Raw genomic sequence first — 22,411 nt, 5'->3', positions numbered from 1 at the left:
AGTTCATAAAAATGTATGTTTCTCCAAATTCCTCATTTATTGTTTCTTACTGCATATTATTCCTTTACATTCATGTATTACAATTTCTTTAAACATTATTCCATCAATGTGTGTACCACTTTATTTCCTTTCTATTTCCTTTATTTCATTGCTAACACAAAAAATGCTGCTTTTGATCATTTTGGTATATATGTGCAGAATTTCTGCTTTTGACTTCCTTGGATTATGTAACAAGCAGGAGGAATCTGATTTTTTTTTAAAGTATATTAAAAAAAGTCATTTTTTCTCATAACTCAAAATTGTTTTCCATGAATGTATAATGTACCTGTTCTCCTGTATCTCCTCACATGGGCTATTATCAGTTTTTCATCATTACCATTTTTCTGGGCATGAAGCTTAAAGTTGTTTTAATTTGTATATCAGTACATTGGACTCTCATGGCAGTTGTCAATTCTTTTGAAAACAATTCTAATATTTTGGTTGTCTATTGGTCTTCTCTATTTGTGTGAGTTCCCTATATCTTGGCTTTCAGGCCCTTATCAGAGATATTTGATTTTTAAAAAATTCCCCTAATTCACTTTCTCTGCAATTCAGTCTTAAAGCACCTTCCCTAAAGCACCAAGTGACTTCAGAGTCATATGGACAGTATATGTCAAAGGAAGATAACTTGAACCCAGGTTTTCCTTGTTTCAACACCAGATTTCTCATTTCATGCTGCAAGTTTTTAATTTCATGTTGTTGAAACTTTTTTTTCTTTTGTGATCTCTTCTTTACTTGGTTTCTCTGCCCTAGTTATAGTTTTGAAAGATACATACTTCTATGCCCCTGTCTCTTTTTGTGATATGACCTTTTTTATAGGGCACCTGGGCCAGTTAACTTCTCAGTATTTTAGGTAGCTTTTTTCTAAGACTAAAGAAGTGATGCTGGAGTTTCTTTGCCTGGGAGTTTCCTAAACCAATGAAATCAAAGGTCCAATCCCCAGCTTTATCACTATGACTTATTTATATTTCCTTTGTATATTCCTTGATATTTGGGGATTCCACACTTGGTGGTTTTGGTTATTTGTGGGTTGGCCATGGATAATTAAATGGGAAATTTCAGCGATTAACAGTATATGGCAAAAAAAAAATTGTAGACAATGAATATAAGCAAAGAAATTTTTTAAAATGTAGTGTCATAAGTGCATACATAATGTATATTATTTATCTTTTTAATCATTTACTACTATAAGAATCCATACATAAATTTATTATTAACAGTTAAATTTTATTAAAAGGTTGTTTGCTAAAGAGCTATGGGTTACTATTTTGAAATGGATCCCTCAAAATGCATATTAAAACATCTCTGAAGTACCAGTTACACCTATGAGATTGGCTAATATGACAGAGAAGGGGGAAAAAATTCTGGAAGGAATGTGGGAAAATTGGACTAATGCCCTGCTGGTGAAGTTATGAACTGATTCGAGGGAGCACTTTGGAACAGTGCCCAAAGGACTTAAAACCATACAAACCCTTTCAACCAGTCTGTATCCCAAAGAGATTTTTAAAAGGGAAAAGGACACATTTGTATAAAAATGTTTATAGCAGCCCTTTTTGTGATGGCAAAGAATTGGAAACCGGGGGATGTCCGTCAGTTGGAGAATGGCTGAACAAGTTGTGGTATATGATTGCAATGGATTATCACTGAGAAATGATGAGGATGATTTCAGCAAAACCTGGAAAGGTCTGCATAAACTTATGCAAAATGACATGAGCAGCAGAAAGAGAAGAACATGGTACAAAGTAACAGAAATATTATCTGATGAACATTTTTGAATGACACCATTTGCCTCCAGAAAAAGATCTGATGGAATCTGATTGCATGCCAAGACATTCTGTATTTCACTTTATTGCTTCACTTTTTGTTTGTTTGAGTTCTCTTTCACAAATTTACTAATATGTGTAATAAATATATTTGGGGGCTGTATATTGATTGATATTAGATAACTAATGGATCAAGTTTGTCTACCCTCCTCCCTTTATGTCTCCCTTCCTTCCCCTTCCAACTTCTCTCTTCTCCACAGATGGAATGGTGTTTTACACTATTACACATGTTAAATCGATATCAGGTTGCTTGGCATCTTAGGGAAAGTGGGGAAGGCAGGAAGGTGACTCAATACCCTTAAATCCCCCAAAGTTAAAAAGTTTGTTTTTTCATGGAATTGAGAGGGAAATTTTATTATTTTTTAAATGGAAATGCCTCCCTCTTTATCTCTCTTCCGTCCAGATGTAGTGATTTTCTCCAGTAATGATCATTGTATCTTGTGCTTTTTGTAGAATGAAAATCCGTAAACTGTAAGCTGTAAAACAGATGCTGCATTTCTCTATATCTGTGACTGGGAAGACCATAGTATGTGCTATACTAGTCTCTTTCCTAAATACCCTTGTTATAATAACTGAGAAATGAGTTTTTCAGATCATACCAAGAGATTCTGGAAAGTACCACAGCAAATTTCAGAAACATTTAAAGGGAAACTTGTTTTCAGAGGACCTTTTTGATAAATATCCAACTAAAAATGCAAAAATTAAGAAAATATTACTTTGGAATATATGGGTACATATATGTAGGCATTTACTTAATAATCACAATACTTTGAAGTTATAGATCAATCATAAGAAGTCTTTATTTCTCTCCAATGATGATTATCTCTACACTCCTATTAGGATTCCCGTCTACTAGTGTTCCCTGTTCATCCCTAAGTTAGGCTACATTTCTCCTCAAATTCTTCCTCACAAAACACCAACACACTATCCCCTAGATCTGAAAAGACAAGGGGGCCAAGGCTCAAACTACACCTTCCTAAAATTTTAGTCATGGTAGGTATTATGCAAATTCTATGAATTATGTTTAAAAAAACATGTTTTGGAAGCAAAACAAATTCTTAAATTGGCAGTTTTGATATGTGATTCTATATAGTATTATTAACCTTGCTAGGAGATTTAGATATTATTTTATTCAAGTTCCTTGGCATTTTCCAGTATTTGAATATTCACTACCAGCTATAGTTCTCTGGAAATAAATAATACTAAACTTAAAAATTATTTTTAATTGTTATTTTATTTTAATAAGAAATTTACATATAAGTTTTCCAAAGTTATATGATTTCATGTTATCTCCTCTTCTTCCCTCTCCCCTCCCAGAACTGACAAGCAATTCAGTCCGGGTTATACATGCATTATCCATAATATTGTTTTTAAATAAAATTTTCAGATATCAATAATGAATAAAGAATATTAATGTTGGAAGAAACATAAAGTAAATTAGTCATATGGTTACTAGATGTGTTTTAAGTCATTGTCACAATATATTTACAGTAATAACGAACCATGCATTTATTTTTATATGGGGAAATTTTTGTACAGACAACTTCTGAAACCTTTAGTATGATACTGTCTCAAAAAAGATGATTCCTTGTTTACTATTATAGTCACTCATTATTTTTTAATATAATTTAATATAAATTTAAAAAAATATTTTACCATGGTTACTCATTATTTAAAATATTTTCTCAATGATAAAATACAAGATAACATGATTTTGGAAATTCCCAGGAATTCCCAGTACTTCAGTTTCTTCCTTCTCTGAACCCATTTGAATAGTTGTCAGGAATTTGTAAACAATAATAGTTGACCTTTAGCTTGGGAATGGCCACCATGATTTGAAAATGCACCATAATCTAAGACCTAATTCTGAAAATTTCCTTTTTCCTAATACATTTTGAAAACATCGGTGACATAGTGAGGGTGATGTCTTGACTTGTAAGTGAATAGGATATAAGTGAGGCAGAGTTGCACAGTTAGCATCCTCATTTTCTCTTCTACAGTCTTTAAAGTTCAGGTACAAGTCAAGATGACTGATCATGGCCCAGGATGAAGTGAAAGTCATCTTCAGTGGTTGAAAAAGTTCTAAGTGCTATTCTTTATTCATACTTTGAAACAGACAATGAGATGTAGAGATGCTGCACATAGAACTACATTTGTAGATGTACAATGAGATGTAGAGATGCTGCACATAGAACTACACAAATGTAGTACATAGGCTACATTTGAACCTTATAAACGGTGAGTCTTTCTCTACTATCAGCAATGCAATGATCCAGGACAATTTTGAGGGACTTGTGAGAAAGAACACTATCCACATCCAGAAAAAGAACTGTGGGAGTAGAACACAGAAGAAAAACAACTACTTGATCACCTGGGTTGATGATGATATGATTGGGGATATAGACTCTAAATGATCACCCTAATACAAATATTAATAATATGGAAATAGGTCTTAATCAATGACACATGTAAAACCCAATGGAATTACGCATTGCCTACAGGATGGGGGGGGGAGGGAAGAAAAAGAACATGAATCATGTAACTATGGAAAAACATTCTAAATTAAATAAAAATTTTAAGACAAAAAAAAAGATAAAGCCAAAACAGTTATATTTAAACCAAAGCAACTATTCAAACTTAATCTTAAAAACATACACCAAATACATGTTTAGTTATCAGAAAAATGAAAAATAAAAGGTAAGTCCTCACCTGTAGTTGCTTGAATTCTTCTCAGTCAGATAAAGGAAGTAGGCCTAAGGCTTTAAGTAGTTCATTTGTGTGGGAAAGAAGTTCAATTACAAACAAAATTAACTTGCCCCCTGGGCATAAATTGTCTTAGAGCCTAAGGGGGAAGGATACTTTCTTTTTAAAATTTATTTAGTCAATTTAGAACATTACTCCTTGGTTACAAGAATCATATTATTTCTCTCCCTCCCCTTTCCCCACTCTTACCATAGCTGATGCGCATTTTCACTGGGTATTACTTGTGTCCTTGATCAAAACATATTTCCATGTTGCTGGTGTTTGCATTAGGATGTTCTTTTAGAGACTACCTCCCCAGCCATTTCCCCTCAACCCATGTAATCAAGCAGTTGTTTTTCTTCTGTGTTTCTACTCCCACAGTTTTTCCTCTAAATGTGGATAGTATTCTTTCTTGTAGATCCCTCCAAGTTGTTCAGGATCCCTGCATTGCCACAAATGGAGAAGTCCATTACATTCAATTGTACCACTGTGTTTATCAGTCTCTGTGTACAATGTTCTGGTTCTACTCCTCACACTCTGCATTACTTCCTGGAGGTTGTTCCAGTTCCCATGGAATTCCTCCAGTTCATTATTCTTTGAGCACAATATCCCATCACCAACATATACCACAATTTGTTCAGCCATTCCCCAATTGAAGGGCATCTCCTCATTTTCCAACTTTTTTGCCACCATAAAGGGCCCAGCAATGAATATTCTTGTAGAAGACTTTTTCCTTATTATCTCTTTGGGGTACAAACCCAATAGTGGTATGGCTGGATCAAAGGGTAGACAGTCTTTTAGCACCCTTTGGGCATAGTTCCAAATTGCCCTCCAGAATGGTTGAATCAATTCACATCTCCACCAGCAATGCATTAATGCCCCACTTTGCCACATCTCCTCCAGCATTCATTACTTAGTACATTGCTGTCCTGTTAGCCAATCTGCTAGGTGTGAGGTGATACCTTAGAGTTGTTTTGATTTGCATCTCTCTGATTATAAGAGATTTAGAGCACTTTTTCATGTGCTTATTAATAGTTTTGACTTCTTTAACTGAAAATTGCCTATTCACATCCATTGCCCATTTACCAATTGGAGAATGGCTTGATTTTTTGTATAATTAATTTAGCTCTTTATAAATTTGAGTAATTAGACCTTTGTCAGAGGTTTTTGTTATAAAGAATGTTTCCCAGTTTGTTGCTTCCCTTCTAATTTTGGTTGCGTTGGTTTTGTTTGTACAAAAACTTTTTAATTTGATGTAATCAAAATTATTGATTTTACATTTTGTAATTTTTTTCTAACTCTTGCTTGGTCTTAAAATCTTTCCTTTCCCAAAGATCTGACATGTATACTATTCTGTGTTCACCTAATTTGCTTATAGTTTCCTTCTTTATGTTCAAGTCATTCACCCATTCTGAGTTTATCTTGGTGTAGGGTGTGAGATGTTGATCCAAACCTAATCTTTCCCATGCTGTCTTCCAATTTTCCCAGCAGTTTTTATCAAATAGTGGATTTTGGTCCTAAAAGCTGGGATCTTTGGGCTTATCATAGAATATCTTGCTGAGGTAATTTACCCCTAGTCTATTCCACTGATCCTCCTTTCTGTCTCTTAGCCAGTACTATATTGTTTTGATGTCCACTGCTTTATAGTATAGTTTGAGATCTGGGACTGCAAGGCCTCCTTCCTTGGCATTTTTTTTTCATGATTTCCCTGGATATCCTTGATCTTCTGTTCTTCCAAATGAACTTTGTTATGGTTTTTTCTAATTCAGTAAAAAAAGTTTTTTGGTAGTTCAATGGGTGTGGCACTAAATAAATAAATTAATTTGGGTAGGATGGTCATTTTTATTATTTTAGCTTGTCCTTCCCATGAGCAATCAATGCTTTTCCAATTGTTTAGGGCTAGTTTTAATTGTGTGGAGAGTGTTTTGTAGTTGTGTTCATATAGTTCCTGTGGTTGTCTTAACAAATAGATTCCTAAGTATTTTATGTTGTCTAGGGTGATTTTAAATTGAATTTCCCTTTCTAATTCTTGCTGCTGAGATGTGTTGGAAATATATAGAAATGCTGATGACTTATGTGGGTTTATTTTGTATCCTGCAACTTTGCTAAAGTTGTTGATTATTTCAACTAGCTTTTTGGTTGATTTTCTGGGGTTCTTTAAGTAGACCATCATATCATCTGCAAAGACTGATAGCTTGGTTTCCTCATTGCCTATTTTAATACCTTCAATTTCTTTTTCTTCTCTAATTGCTATAGCTAGTGTTTCTAGTACAATGTTAAATAATAGAGGTGATAATGGGCATCCTTGTTTCACTCCTGATTTTATTGGGAAGGCTTCTAGTTTGTTCCCATTGTAGATGATGTTTGCTGATAGTTTTAGATATATACTGTTTAGGAAAGGCCCTTCTATGCCCTTCTATCCCTATGCTTTCTAGTGTTTTCAATTAGTGTTGTATTTTGTCAAAGGCTTTTTCTGCCTCTATTGAGATAATCATGTGATTTTTGTTGGTTTGTTCGTTGATATGATCACTTATGTGGTTGATTTTCCTAATATTAAACCATCCTTGCATTCCTGGTATGAATCCTACATGGTCATAATCAATAAGCCTCATGATCACTTGCTGGAGCCTCTTTGCTAGGATTTTATTTAAGATCTTTGCATCTATATTTATTAAGGAGATTGGTCTGTAGTTTTTTTTTCTCTGCTTTTGACCTGCAGGCTTTGGAATCAGTACCATATTTGTGTCATAAGAGGAATTTAGTAGAACTCTTTCTTTGCTTATTCTGTCATATAGTTTGTATAATATTGGGATTAGTTGTTCTTTGAATGTTTGATAGAATTCATTTGTGAATCCATCTGGACCAGGGGATGTTTTCTTAGGGAGTTCTTTGATGGCTTGTTTAGGTAGAATATTTCTTCCTCTGTTAGTCTAGGCAATTTATATTTTTGTAAATATTCATCCATATCACCTAGAGTGCGATATTTATTGCCATATAATTGGGCATCATAGTTTTTAATTATTGCCTTTATTTCCTCTTTATTAGAAGTGAGGTCTCCCTTTTCACCTTGGATACTGTCAATTTGGTTTTCTTCTTTCCTTTTTTAAATTATATTGACCAGTACTTTGTATACTTTGTTTTTTTCAAAGTACCAGCTTCTAGTTTTATTTATTAAATCAATAGTTCTTTGACTTTCAATTTTATTGGAAGGAAACTTTCTCACCAAAAGGCATTTCTACAGGATATATATGGAAAGTAATTATGGGGGAACAGTGTGAGATTTAAAATGGTTGATGTCTTAAACTGTAGTGAGTTAAAATGGTAGAAGATATAAACTGTGATAGATATAAATATGGACTAAACCTGAGTCTTAAGAGAGAGAATCAGTCAGTCAGTCTTTTAACACTCACCACAAGGTCTTCCTAAACAAGGATTCTAGTGACACCAAGCCAGCTCCATCTCAGCTGACTTCACCAGAGAGAGCTCCAGTGAGACCTCCTTAGAGATTGTCCTCCAAGAGCTTCCCTTCTCCAGAGCCTCTCTCAAGAGATTCTTTCCAAGAGATCCTCATCAGAGATCCTCCAAAAGGATTTATACAAAAGGATATCTCTCCTCAAGAGATTCTGCTTTTTCTTATATAGGGGTTTTTCTCCCATGTCACCTCCCCTAAGTCCCTACATCTACCAATCACTGTAGACTCTTTCCAAAGGACTGACCATCTAAATTCCTGCTAAGTTGACCAATCTCCTCAGTAAGTCTAAATCAGAAAAAATGCTGCTGTGTCGACCAATCTCCTCAGTAAGTCTGAACTAGAGAAAACACAGCTGAGTCAACTAATCTCATCAAGAGAAAACTTGCCCGACCCTTTTAGGTACCTAGCATCCCATTGTATCAATTCTAAAAACAGGCCTGGCTCAAAGAACTCCTTGCCTTATTATAAGCATGGGTCCAAGTACTTTGATTGTTTAGCAAGGAGTTTTCTCTCCTAAAGCAGTCTTAAGTACGGGTAGATTAGGGGTCCTCCCATAGCAAGGAGTTTTCTCCCCTAAAGCAGTCTTAAGTATGGTTGGAATAGAGGTCCTCCCATTTCTGATCCTGGCGAGTTCTCACATGAAAATGGGGAATGTTTCTCAGTAGGGAATTTGTTCCAATTAAGAATTCCCCAATGGGGAAATTTTTAACATTCACAAGTCTGAGAGATTTCAAGATTTACAATCCCCCCTGATGATCATTGGGAGACTAGTCTCCCCATTGATCATTTAACATAATCAATTTGTAATCCTAAATGCACTTCTAACTATAGATATACACGATATTCAAATTTCTAAGAGGAATTAGAATAGTGAGAGAGGAAAGTAAAGAAAAGAAAGCAAAACCAATGTTTTGCTAGGCGCATTGACAGAAAGCCAAATTAGGGGCAGTCCCTTTTGGCATAAATGTGTACATTTACAATAAATGTTTGATCAAAGTTTAGTTCAATCAATCATATACAAAGTTCATTCTTGATCTTCTTGATGAAGTGTAGGTTTTCCGGCATTTTTCTGCAACAGTTCATTCTCTGGATATAAAAGTTTCAAGCTTCTTTCTTGACGCTCTTCTCTTGAACAAAATCAAAATCTTGAATTTTTATAAAAGTACAATCTTAAACAAAAAATCAAAATTCTTGGATTTTTATAAAAATACAATCTCAAACAAAAAAAATTCAAAAATCCTTAGATTTTAAATTAAAATACAATCCCCCCTGAAGTAGGTGTTAAAAAACATCAAGTTTAGCTCAGAATGCAATGTTCAGTTATGGGGGTGTATGAGTCAATTATCAAAAGACGAGAAAAAACAATAAAAAACAAAAGGGAAAATTCAAAATAGGTCCTTGTATAGGTCCAATTTAAAGTAATTTCTATCCCACAAGTATGTAGGACAGAATGCAGTAATATTTCATTTAGCCATTCGTAGCCAAGACTACAGGAAGTTGCCATAATATAAGAAGAGAATAATTAGAATTCTATTTTGATAGGGAAATGTCATTCCCTCATATGATTTTTTTCTTCATTCTCAGGGATATAGGGAGCCAGCATGATAGTCAAATTTTGTACTTGTATGAGTACTTCGCAGAGAGTGTAGATACAAGGAAGTCCTACGACTTAACGTATGTCAAGTGTCTCAACCTCGAATCTCACATTAGTATTTCCTGTGTGCTCTTTTTTTGGCACTATTCAGATTAAGTCTATGCTCCTTATTTTTTATCCCATTTCCTGGAATCAGACACAAACATTAATCACAGTCCTATAATATTTTATCAATAAATGGCAGGTTCCCATAGTTTAAAGCTTTTAGGTATATATTGATATTATAGCAAGAATATATATTAACTTCTTTTACTGCAGGAAAAAATATTAATATTAATTATGTGTACCTTCAGTAAAAAAAATCAAATATTCTAATCAAAATAAAGAAAAGAAATAATAAAAATAAGGAAAAAATCAGTAATTCAATGTGTTCTAAAAAAAAAACCAACAGCATTCACTTGTCTAAGGATTATTATCTCCAATGCATGTGATAGGTTTCAGTCAATCAGTCTCAGCAGAAGATGCTTTCTTCACATGTGAGCAGTGAATCCAAGAGTCCTTTTCTCCAATCTTTATGGATGTTGGAGTAGTTAACAATATTTGGAATGGTCCTTCCCACGAAAGGTGAGTTGCTCCAGTATGCTTGAAATTCTTAATATAAACTTTATCTCCTGGATTCAGGTCATGCAGAGAAAAGTCTAGTGGTCCAGCTTGTACTGCAGCTCCGGATTCATGAAGTTCACGTAGTGTGTGCTGTAACTCCTGTATATAGGAAGCAATAGTAATATCTCCCCCTAATATATGCCGGGGAGAAAGGTTTAGCCTGTATAGGTGGATGTCCAAAAAGCATCTCAAATGGTGAAATATGTAAGTCTCCTCTAGGCCTGCTTCTAAGATAAAATAGGGCCAGAGGGAGAATTTCAGGCCATTTTAAATGGGTCTCAGTTCATAATTTGCCAATCATAGTTTTAAGTTCTTTGTTCATCCTCTCTACTTGGCCTGAGCTCTGGGAATGATATGGAACATGAAATTTGGGAGTTATTCCCAAGCAAGAATATATCTGATCTAGAACAGAATCAGTAAAATGACTCCCTCTATCGGAGTCAATACGTGCTGGTAGGCCAAAAGAAAGAATAAATTCTTTTAAAAGTATCTTTGCAACAAAATCCACCGTGGCTCGGGTTGCAGGAAATGCTTCCAGCCATCTGGTTAGTTGATCTACAATTACTAGACAAAATTTATAACGTCCAGCCTTTGGCATCGTTATGAAATCTATCTGTAGATGTTCAAAAGGTGTGTAAGCCAGAGGACGTCCCCCAAAGGCTTTTCCATGATATGCATGTTGGTTATATGCCTGGCAAATGGAGCAGGCTGAACATACTTTAGAGGCTATAGTAGTTATCCCAGGGGCTATCCATACTCTCTTGACAGAGTCCATGATGCCCTGGGTGCCAAAATGACCATTTTTATGAATAGATTGGCAAATTTGGTTATAGAAACTTCTAGGGAGCAGGGGTTTTCCTTCAGATGACACCCACACTCCATTAATCTGTTTTGCTTTGAATTTTTGTTTCCATTTTTCCTCTTTTCATTATAGGAAAGTGGTAAATTTAAATAGTTAGTAGTTGTTAATGTTAAAATTAATCCAGGTCCTTCTATGGCTGCTAGTTTTGCAGTGGCATCTGCTCAGTCATTTCCTCTAGAGACAGAGTCAGAGCCACCTGTATGGGCAGAGGAATGAACTACAGCTAGGGCTTTAGGCAGTTTGAGAGCAGAAAGAACTTCATTAATAATTTCTGCATTAGCTATGGATTTTCCAGCTGAGGTTAAGAATCCTCTCTGGAGCCATAGTATCCCGACTGAGTGACAAATGCCAAAAGCATATCTAGAATCCATATAAATTGTTGCCTTTTTATCCTTGGCAATTTTACAAGCTTGCTTCAGAGCTATGAGTTCTGCTCCTTGAGGGCTAATGTTAGAAGGTAGTGAAGCTGACTATTCAGTGGCAAATTCTGAGACTACGGAAGCTCCAGTGTAACGTATGCCATCCCTTATAAAAGAGGAAGCATCAGTAAATAAAATCAGATCTGCATTGTCTAAGGGAGTGTCCAAGAGATTATCTTGAGGCTTTTCTGCCATGGACACTAATGTTTCACAATTGTGTAATGGTTCTCCTGAAGTTGGTAAATCTGGAAGGAAGGTGGCAGGGTTAAGAGTAGTACAACGTTTTAAAGTAATGTTTTCACTATTTAATAAGGTTATTTCATATCTTGTAATTCTCTGATCTGAGAATGCCTGTGTTCTATGTTTTATCAATAATGCTTCTACCTCATGTGGGCACATTATTGTTAATGGACATCCCAATACTAAATCAACAGTTTTTGTTACTAGTAAGGCTGTAGCAGCTACTTCTCTAAGACATGGTGGTGCTCCTGCTGCTACTGGGTCCAATTTAGCAGAATAATAAGCAATTGGGCGCTGAGAAGGTCCCAAAGTCTGAGTTAACACGCCAGAAGCTGCTCCTCTTTTCTCATGCACATACAAAGTAAATGGCTTGTTGTAATCTGGGATGCCTAGAGCAGGGGCAGACATGATAGCCTTTTTTAGATCTGATAGAGCTGACAAGTGTTCAGGCTCTAATTTGAGGGGTTCAGGAACTGAATCCTTTGTTAATGCTATAAGGGGTTTAGTAATTTCCCCATAGCAAGGAATCCATTGTCTGCAAAACCCTGTTGCTCCTAAAATTGCTCTCAACTGTTTCTTAGTAGTAGGAGCTCTTAAATTTTGAATATTCTCAATTTGTTTTGGAGAAATATAACGAGTACCCGCAGTCAAGATGAATTCCAAATATTCTATTTTAGGGAGACACCACTGAACTTTATCCTTCGAGATTTTATGTCCTCTTTTGTACAGTTCCATAAGAAGGTGTTTGCTATATTCTTAACATATTTTTGCGTCTCTTGAAGCCAAGAGTAGATCATCTACATATTTGATTAATTTACTATTTTTAAATGCTATATTGTCTGTGTCTTGGCTCAAAATTTGCTCAAATAAACTCAGACTTTCCACATAACCCTGTGGCAGCCGACTCCATGAATATTGTGAGCCCTTCCAGGTAAAAGAAAATATATGCCTGGAGTTCTCATGTATAGATATGGAAAAGAAAGCTGAACACAAGTCTACTACTGTAAAGTATATAGCTGTGCTAGGAATAGAAGAAATAATAGTATTTATGTTAGAAACTATGGAGTGTCTCTTTATAACGTGATTATTCACTGCCATCAGATCCTGTACGAATCTATAGAGGTGCTTGCCATCGGGCCCTCTTTTTGGTTTTTTAACTGGCAGGATGGGCATGTTGTATTCAGATTTGCAAGTGATTATTATTCCATGTTCTATTAATGAGTTAATAACTGGTGTAATACCCTCAATTGCCTCTTTTGAGAGGGGATACTGAGGGATGGAAGGAGGTGGACTAGATTTAGTTTTTATTTGCACAGGAACAGCAGATTTAAGTAAGCCTACATCAGAAGATGTGGCCCAAAGAGACTCTGGTATATCTTTAGGTATTTCAAAAGTGGAAGGCTCTTTTGCCTCCTGGTTTTCCGAGAGAAGTACAGGGAGTAAATTTAAAGATTCCTCTGGTACTTCCAATGATAAAGAACCATCTGGTGAACAAGTTATTGTGGCTCTGAGTTTGCATAGAAGGTCTCTCCCCAGCAAATTTAAAGGGGAGTCAGGCATTAAAAGTGTAGCAGTCCACCCCTAGCTATGGGCAAGGGGAACGGTTGGTATGTGCAGATTGCCTTAAAAGAGAGCATGCTCAGTCTTGAGCATGCTCAGTATTGCTCATGGCTGGGAAGGCCTCTGACCCTTGAACCGAGCTTCCCCCAGGTTAAGCAGGAAAACAAGTTTCTTTGTTCTCGCCTGGTTAAGAGAAACCACACCTATGCCTTGTCATTAACCAATGAGGATCATCCCTATGTACTGTGTACCAAAGTGTATAAGTAGCCCAGCAAGCTCCACCTTCTCTCTCTCTTTCTCTTTCAGGCTAGCTGATGGCTGTCCTTGCAGGATTGGCCAAGCTCCATCTTTAATCTTTCTCTTTCATCTCTCTGACCTGTGTGGTATTAAATGTGGATCTCTGGACTGGTAAAAGCCTTCGGAAGGGTCCTTTGATCAGAGCTTAGCTGTGGCTCATTGATAATTAATAAAGACTCATTCTGACCACCTCATATCTCTAATTTGACTCCGTCATCCCCCTCGTGGTATCTAAAATTTCTGTCCTATCTCTATCTTCCTACCTTGAAGCTTCTCTCCCCTCTGAGAGAGCTTCAGAAATATTCCCAATTATGAATATACCCAAGTCAACTGGGTTTTATAGAGAATTTAATTAAAATACAATGAGGAATTAAAGAAAAGAGAGAAAGAGAGAAAAAGGAAATAAGTATGAAGGGCCTTAAGCCAACATGGCCTAGACCTGAGTCTTAAGAGAGAGAGATCAGTCAGTCAGTCTTTTATCACTCACCACAAGGTCTGTCTAAGCAAGGATTCTAATGACAGAGTCTCCTCAGAGAGAGTTCCAGCCAGAGTCCTTCTCAAAGAGCCTTCCAGCCAGAGACTGCTTCAAAGGGCCTCTCTCAAGAGCCTCCAGAGGGACAGAGTCCCCTCAGAGGAGCTCCAGTGAGACCTCCTTAGAGATTGTCCTCCAAGAGCTTCCCTTCTCCAGAGCCTCTCTCAAGAGATCCTCCAAAAGGATCCTCATAAGAGATTCTGCTTTTTCTTATATAGGGGGTTTTCTCCTATGTCACCTCCCCTAAGTTCTTCCATCTACCAATCACAGTAGACGTTTTCCAAAGGACAGCTCATTCTGAATTCACTGCTGGGTCGACTAATCCCTTTAGTAAGTTTGAATCAGAAAAAACTTCTGAATAAGTTTTCACCTCTTTGCTCCTGGCAAGTTTACAAGTTGCCTGACCTTTAATAGGTACTTAGCACCCCTTTGTATTACTTCTAAAAATAGGCATGGCTTAAAGAACTTTTTGCCTCACTATAAGTATGGGCCCACGTACCCTCATTGTTTAGCAAGGAGTTTTTTCCCATAAAGCAGTCCTTAAGTAGGTGTGGAGTAGAGGTCCTCCCATTTCTGATCCAAGTCAAGTTCTCACTGTCAAAATGGGGAATGTTCCCAGTAGGGAATTGTTCCAATGGAGAATTCCCCAATGTGGAAATTTTTAACATTCACAAGTCTGAGAAATTTCAAGATTCACACAATGGAACCTTGAAGGAAGCAGTTAGGAGGCTCCAGCTGCCTGGGACTTCATTCTTGGCTGTTTCTTCCTGAAGGTGGAAGACAGACCTCCTTCATCTCCTCTCTGGCCATTGCCTTTTACCTATACTGAGAGCTGAAGAGATATTTGATTTTTTCCAGGAGAGACTTGTCAGCAGTGCTGTTAATATCTACCCTGAGGGGAAGAGAATTTTATTTTATGAATTGATTTTATTTCAAAGCCCTCAATCAACAAGATAACTTAGAATAGGGAGACCCTAATTTCCCTCTTTCCCCCAACCTCTTTTTACTCCCTCTCCCCAAAGAATAAAAGACCGTTTAGTTAAAGTACTAGTTCTGGGATTTGGTTATTAGTGGGAAATTTTTCAACATGCCATCTGTGAGAAGATCTTCATCCAGACAGGTGGGAAGAAAGAAACAGGAAGTAGTGTAGGGGAGGGGCTCAATATTCAGTCTCTTTCTTTGCTTACTTCCTGGTGCAACTTCTCTAAAATTCCCTCCACTATAATTCACCAAGTTTTCATCTCTAGTACAAGGGGAATTCCAAGTTCTTGATTAAGTTAAAATAAACAAAGGAGGACAAAATTCCATTTACACAATATTCCGTTCTAGGCAGTAAAATGAGGGTTGATATCCCCTCTCACAAGAAAGTTGGGGCAACCCCAAATTGATTCATAGAACGATTTTGAAACTGCTGCTGTGTTTCTAAAATCTTAAGGGAACTGAGCATCACAGTAAAAGAACTTGGCTTTGATAACTATACTTGTATAGCAGCAAACAAAACAATTACTAGGAAAAATCCCTTATACTTTAACCAAAACATCTCTACCCCAATCAGATGGACTGATTACCTTGTTGCTTTTGTGTTTCCTGATGGCCCGTATACCCAAAGATGGTGCTTTCAAGAAACCTTGATATTCTGGCCCTGGATCCCTCTTCAGGGTAAATAGTCCCCATTTAACATTTAGTACTTGAATTTGAATGCTGTCTATCTAATAATGCCTCCCAACACCACTGTCAGTGATAACTACCACACAACTACCCTTCTGCCATTTCTAAGGTCCACCTACTTTTTGACATATTTTCTCAGTTTCTCTTAAACACTAACAGAACCCTCTTAAATGTCACTTTGGAGTGCTTTGAACCTAAAGATACCAGAGATTGCTTTCTCTATAAAATTACCTAACTCCAACTAATATAATAGTGAAGCCTGGACTAGCCAGATTTTTATAGGAAGCTGCAGAAGGACTTGTTTCATAATGACTCCTGGTGCCTGGATTAGGATATTCAAGATTCTGTAGAGTACTGGTTTCATGTTTATGTGGGTGTATAGCCTGTAATGTAGTTTTACCTTGGTGGTAAAAAGGAATTTGTACCATTATCATTGTTCCTCATGTATATACTGAAAAAAAGAGGAAGGAAAATGTGCTCAATCTGGGAAACCAGGAGGCAGAGTCAAGATGGTGGTCTAGAAGCAGCAGAAGTATAGACCTCTGAATAGACCCCCTCGTAGGGGACTGAAAATCAAACCTAACAACAAGACAGAGCCAAGGAACCCTCCTGCTGGACTCAATTCAAAAAGTATGCCCCCCCTCCAAAGCTGGAATCCGAGAACACTTGGGTTTAAGGGAAAGGCAGAAGGAAGGTCCCAGGACCCCTCCGGCCCCACCTAGAGCACTAAACCTCCAGCGGCAGCGAGAACCTCTGGGCGGGCAAAGGTGCTGGTCTGGAGTGTGTACCTTTTGGACAGGGCTGTGCCGGGCTCAGAGTGTCGAACACAGACGGCGGGGAAGGAGCTGGAGAGGGAGCATAGAGTGGGCAGCCTGGTCAGAGTGGGGGAGACCCTCCACATTGCTCCAGCCTTCCAGGAGGTTTTGGCCTCAGAGCACACCCAGCCCAACCCAGCTGAACTTAATCCCATCAAAAGTCTTCAGAGGTCAGGGAATCCCAAGATCCAATACCCCTCCCCCACAGATTGCTGGACTTTAATCCAATCAAAAGCCTCCAGAGGACAAGGAAGCTCAAATTCCAACACCCATCCCCCACACACTGCACGGAGAGATCTCCTGACAAAGCTCCAAGAGGGGAGACTGACAGAAAACCCCAAAACCAAAAAAAAAAAAACACGAGGAGCAAGAGCACAGACAAATACAGGGAATAAAGAAGTGGTAAATATGAGCAAACAACAGAAAAAGAAAGAAATTACAATAGACAGCTTCTATATAGGCAACGAACAAATAGCAAATGGAACAGAGGAGGTGGCAAGTAATAAAACAGAAATCCCAGAGAATTGGATACAGGCTTTGGAAGAACTCAAAATGCAATTCAAAACACAATTAAGAGAGGCTGAAGACAACTGGGAAAAGAACTTAAAAACTAAGATAAATCATCTGGAAACAGAAAATAGTGTCTTAAAAGCCAAAATCAACCAGCTTGAAAATGAGGCAAAGGAGATGAAAGGCAAGGCAAAGGAGATGAGAGATGAGGTAAAGAGGATGAAAGATGACCTCCAAAGAAAATCAGACCAGAATGAGAAGGATGACCAAAAAGCTAGGGATGAAATCCATTCTTTAAGAACCAGAATACAACAACTAGAATTAAGTGACCTCACAAGGCAGCAGGACACTATAAAACAAAACCAAAAGAATGAAAAAAAGTGAGGAAAATATGAAGCATCTCATTAAAAAAACAGAAGACTTAGAAAATCGTTTAAGGAGAGACAATTCAATTTGGGAAACTTTCTTAGGCCCTTTATACCTGGGGACTTCTTGAGAACTGTATAGTAAGTAGGCTTAAAAGAAGTGTTCAAAAGATGAATTGGAGAACTAAAGAGTACCAGCCTCTTAAAGAAATTCTCTCATGGGTTTAATCACCTAGAAGGGAAGCCAAGAGCTGGGAGACTATGGAAGGAAGGTTTAAAGATTAAGGGAGGAATGACATAGATAAAACAAACACATAAAAGACAGAGATCTTCAGCATCATGTCAGCCTGCCAGCTCCTTGTCAGAGAGATAGAGAGCAAGCTGCACTAGATAAATCAAATCAAAACATAAATAAATAAAGAGGGAAGAGATGTGAATGAAATCTTAGAAAAATTTGAGTTAATAGATATTTGGAGAAAAATAAATAGGAACAAAAAGGAATACACCTTTTCAGTAGCACATGGTACATTCACAAAGAATGATCATGTACTAGGGCATAAAAACATTGCAAATAAATGCAAAAAAGAAATAATAAATGCAAACTTTTCAGATCATAATGCAATAAAATAATAATTAAAGGTATATGTAGAGGCAAATAAAAATTAATTGGATGTTAAATAATATGATTCTCCAAAATTGGTTGGTTAAGGAACAAATCATAGAAACAATAATTTCATTGAAGAGAATGACAATGAGGAGACATCATATCAAAATCTATGCGATGCAGCCAAAGCAGTACTCAGGGGAAAATTTACATCCCTAAGTGCATATATCAACAAATCAGAGAGGGAAGAGGTCAATGAATTGGGCATGCAAATTAAAAAAAAACCTAGAAAGAAAACAAATTAAAAATGCTCAGATAAAAACTAAATTAGAAATACTAAAAATCAAAGGAGAAATTAATAAAATTGAATGTAAAGTAAAAGAACTATTGAATTAATAAATAAGACTAGGAGCTAGTACTTTGGAAAAACAAATAAATAAATTCCTGGTTAATATAATAAACAAAAGTAAAGAAGAAAACCAAATTAACAGTATCAAAGGTGAAAAGGGCAATTTCATCTCTAATGAAGAAGAAATTAAGATAATTATTAAGAACTATTTGCCCCAATTATATGGCAACAAATATGACAATCTAGGTGATATGGATGGATATTTGCAAAAATATAAACTTCCTAGATTAACAGAAGTGGAAATAGTATACTTAAATAATCCTATATCAGAAAAAGAAATTGAACAAGCCATCAAAGAACTCTCTAAGAAAAAATCTCCAAGGCCAAATGGATTCATAAGTGAATTATAGCAAACATTTAATGAACAACTAATCCCAATACCATACAAATTATTTGACAAAATAAGCAAAGGCGGTGTTTTACTAAATTCATTTTATGTCATAAATATGGTACTGATTCCAAAGCCAGGCAAGTCAAAAACAGAGGGAAAAAAACTACAGACCAATCTCCTTAATGAACATAGATGCAAAAATCGTAAGTAGAATACTAGCAAAAAGACTCCAGCAAGTGATCACAAGAATTATTCACTATGATTTGGTGGTATTTATACCAGGAATGCAAGTGTAGCATTTAAATTAATCTGTAATACTTCAAGTATTATGTTTATCATCTAACAAAACACAACTACGTGGCTAAGTTTTTTCTACCTGCTCAAAAAGCCTGCTCCACCAAAGCTTTGACAGGAAGAAAAATCAGAAAGAGAGAGAGAGAGAGAGAGAGAGAGAGAGAGAGAGAGAGAGAGAGAGAGAGAGAGAGAGAGAGAGAGAGACCTCCACCCAGTTTATATATCCTGTCTATGTCAGTACTTAATGACAGGAAGTGTTTGGGGTTCTGGGAATCGTAGTTTTGCTGGGAATCATAGTTTTGCTAGGGACTGTTGTGGACTGTGCAGTGTTCTCTGTGCTTTCTTATGTGTTAGATGTTAAGCTTTGTACAAGCCATGTTGTTTCTGCTTCTTTGCGTATGCTTTCCTTCATTTGTTATAGCTGTAGGGATATCTGCTGATGTTGCTACCAAGAATTCCTCTTCTTGAGAAACTTGTATCATTGAGTTCTTTTCAATGTGAGGTATAAAGGGAATGTATGATGGATACCAATTCTCATCCCTTTCTGACAGAGTTGCAATATGTAAAGACATTTGTGGTTCATGCAGCTGTTTTGTGTGTTTGTAGCTGTGTTTCCCAATTCCCATTCCTTCCCTTCTCATGTTCTTTCATGTTGGTCTAAGATTTCCCATGTCCTTTTGTGTTAAGCATTCAGGGCTTCCTGAACTTTCAGGTTGCATTTCAGTGCTGCAAGCCTGACTTGGTGATTTTACTGTCAGTGAGGTTGTGATGTTTTTTTTTATTAGCTTTAGGATGGAACTCCTTGACTTCTGGGTTTCGTTTTGATGTTCTGTCATTGCTGGTTGAATTCCCCTTTGTAGCAACATTTCCTAGCATCCCTTGTTTTGTAGGTCTGCATGTTTGGATGCTGGAAACTGCTTTTTGCACCTCACAGAACCCATCAGGTAAGTTCTCATGATTATCTTCTGCCTTCTGCACTTCAAGGCTTATGGAACACTCAGAAATCTTTTAATATGTTGTTGCTATGTTCTGGTTTTGAATCATTTTTTATTTTGCATTGAGGACTTCTATTGTTTTCCCTTGTAACTGCTACACATTTGTCTCTGCAAGTTAGTAAATTCTCCATGTGTGTTATAATATGAGTTATATTATCTTTATTGTTGTCTTATACCCCTTTCTATGTTCCCTGTGTTCCAAAGATTTTGCTTTTTTTTAATGACATCCCTTAACATTTCCTCTTCCTCTGCAATCTGCTCAGAGGTTTTGCCCTTAAATCTGCTATCCCCAAAGCTTATTTCTTCAACTAGATATTGTGCATCTGGTTTCTTTGCCCTGTAACTTTCCTTGTACCTATTTCTTGTTCCCTTTAATGGTAATGCACTTTCCTGGCTTTATAAGGTTACATACTTGTTCCCATTTTGATAGAGCTGTGGAATACGTGGAATGAGAACCCTGGGAAATAATTTTTTGCATTGTACCCAGGTCTGGGGCTTCTGCCTTTAAGTGGCAATGGTCACAGCTCTGGGATCTGTTGTTTCTATTGTATTTGTATTGATTGTTGTTATAAGATCTTTTTGTGTTTTTCTGGTCTATTTGTGCCTTTAGAGAACAAAATCTCACTATGTGGCCTATCTTTCCATAAAGAAAACACCTTTTTGGTGTAGCTTGCCTAGTTTGTTGGTTTTGTACCCTGGGTTGCCTATAAGTTCTTAGGTTAGCTAGGTTTTTCACTTCCTCAATCTCCTTTTGTTTTATGGTATCTTTTGCCTCTTTCAGTTGTTTAAGATCTTTGATCTGTTCATCCCTTTCCCAGTGCTGTTCTTGGTTTGAGTCAAATAAATATGTGGAAGATTTCATCAGATCTTCCAGGGTCATAGATTCGAATTTGAGACAGAATTGTTTGAAATACTGCTTGATTGGGGTTGTGCAGCCTTTGAGGAATTGCCTCCTCACACATTGTATTACTTGCTCACTCTGCTCGGGGAAGCCCAAGACCTTTTCAGCAGCTTCAACCAGGCTATCCAGGAACAGAGAAGGATGCTCGGTGAGCTCTTGGTGCATCTGTTCAAATCTGCTCCAAGAATTTGGATGGGTAGTGAAGCTTTTCATGGCCTCTACCAAGTGTTCTCTTGCCTTACATGTTAGGTTAAGTTAGGTTGTGTGGGTTAGAGTTCCAGATCTGAGTGAACAAATGACCAGTCGGTAAGATTTGGGTCTTCCCTAGTCTTGTTGATGAATTGAAATTTTTCCCCAGGGGTCAAAAGTTCCCCCAAAAGGAGTTCCACATCCTGGAAATTCTGGTCATACAATCTAATTGCCCTTTTCAGCTCTAAAAGCCTTGTATGGCTCCAGATAATATTTGGACATTCTTCTCTTCAGCCCTTCTAAATCAGCTGCAGAGAAAGGCTTGTGTATTTTAAGGTGAACAATCTCTGAATCCTGACTCAGCCTGGCGTAATCATGTATAGGGAGGACAGTTTCTGCACTCTCAGCTCCCCCATGGTTTGCTTGTCTATATGCTAGTTTCTGTGGATGTGGTTTGCTCTGGGTCATTGTCTGTTTTAGTTGCCTTCGTGTCTTTCAGTTCTTGATATAACTGTTTCAATCGGTTTCCTAGAGGGCCAAAACTAGTTTTGGATCTTCTGCTTTTTGTATTTGTTTGCCACGGATCTTGTCTTTAAGCAGGTTAGCAGATGCCATAGGGAGATGACTGTCCCATAGGCTACAGGGAAGAATGACCACAAGTGTCCCACTTCCTCTTTGATCCAATACCAATAAGCTATTAATCTTATCAGAGACCACAGATACTCTGGAATCACATTGCAGATGGTGTCATAAACCCAGAAACCAATTTGGGATAGCATAGCCAGATATGCTATCACTACCAATACATTAATATCCATATTTGCCTTTCACAGGAAAAAACCTCGTTCATAAAAAAACAACACAATCTCTATGGCGACTTTAAGAAACCCTACCCCCTTGGAGTGAGCTGGCATTCTGTAGACTGGGCTCCTGTAGTCCAAGATGGCTACTATCCAACCCTCACTCAAGCTGCCAGCAACAGAAGATTCTGTAAGGTTGACCCCTTTTCTGGCTCAGCCAACTGTAAAAGGGAGGTTTGGGAGATTAAAAATAAAGGCTTTATTCACTATCTTAGGTGGTATTTTAG

At 37.1% G+C, this 22,411-nt stretch overlaps 1 long non-coding RNA gene across 2 annotated transcripts in view; it reads left to right on the top strand.

The window, feature by feature from the left end:
- The window catches only part of LOC130458938 (uncharacterized), a 23,453-nt gene extending 1,042 nt beyond the window's left edge, over positions 1–22,411 (top strand). Inside the window, exons 2-3 of one of the 2 annotated variants that reach the window (XR_008918286.1) lie at positions 10,165–10,294; positions 22,158–22,411. This is a non-coding gene — a long non-coding RNA (uncharacterized LOC130458938). Of the gene's footprint in view, positions 1–10,164; positions 10,295–13,720; positions 13,906–22,157 lie in introns of those variants that run through there. The other variant, XR_008918287.1, reaches the window with a different exon arrangement.

This window comes from Monodelphis domestica, chromosome 4 (genome assembly GCF_027887165.1).
Source record: "Monodelphis domestica isolate mMonDom1 chromosome 4, mMonDom1.pri, whole genome shotgun sequence".
Classification (NCBI taxonomy): domain Eukaryota; kingdom Metazoa; phylum Chordata; class Mammalia; order Didelphimorphia; family Didelphidae; genus Monodelphis; species Monodelphis domestica.
Note: the sequence above shows the minus strand (reverse complement) of the source record. Positions and strands in the feature narration are given on the sequence as shown.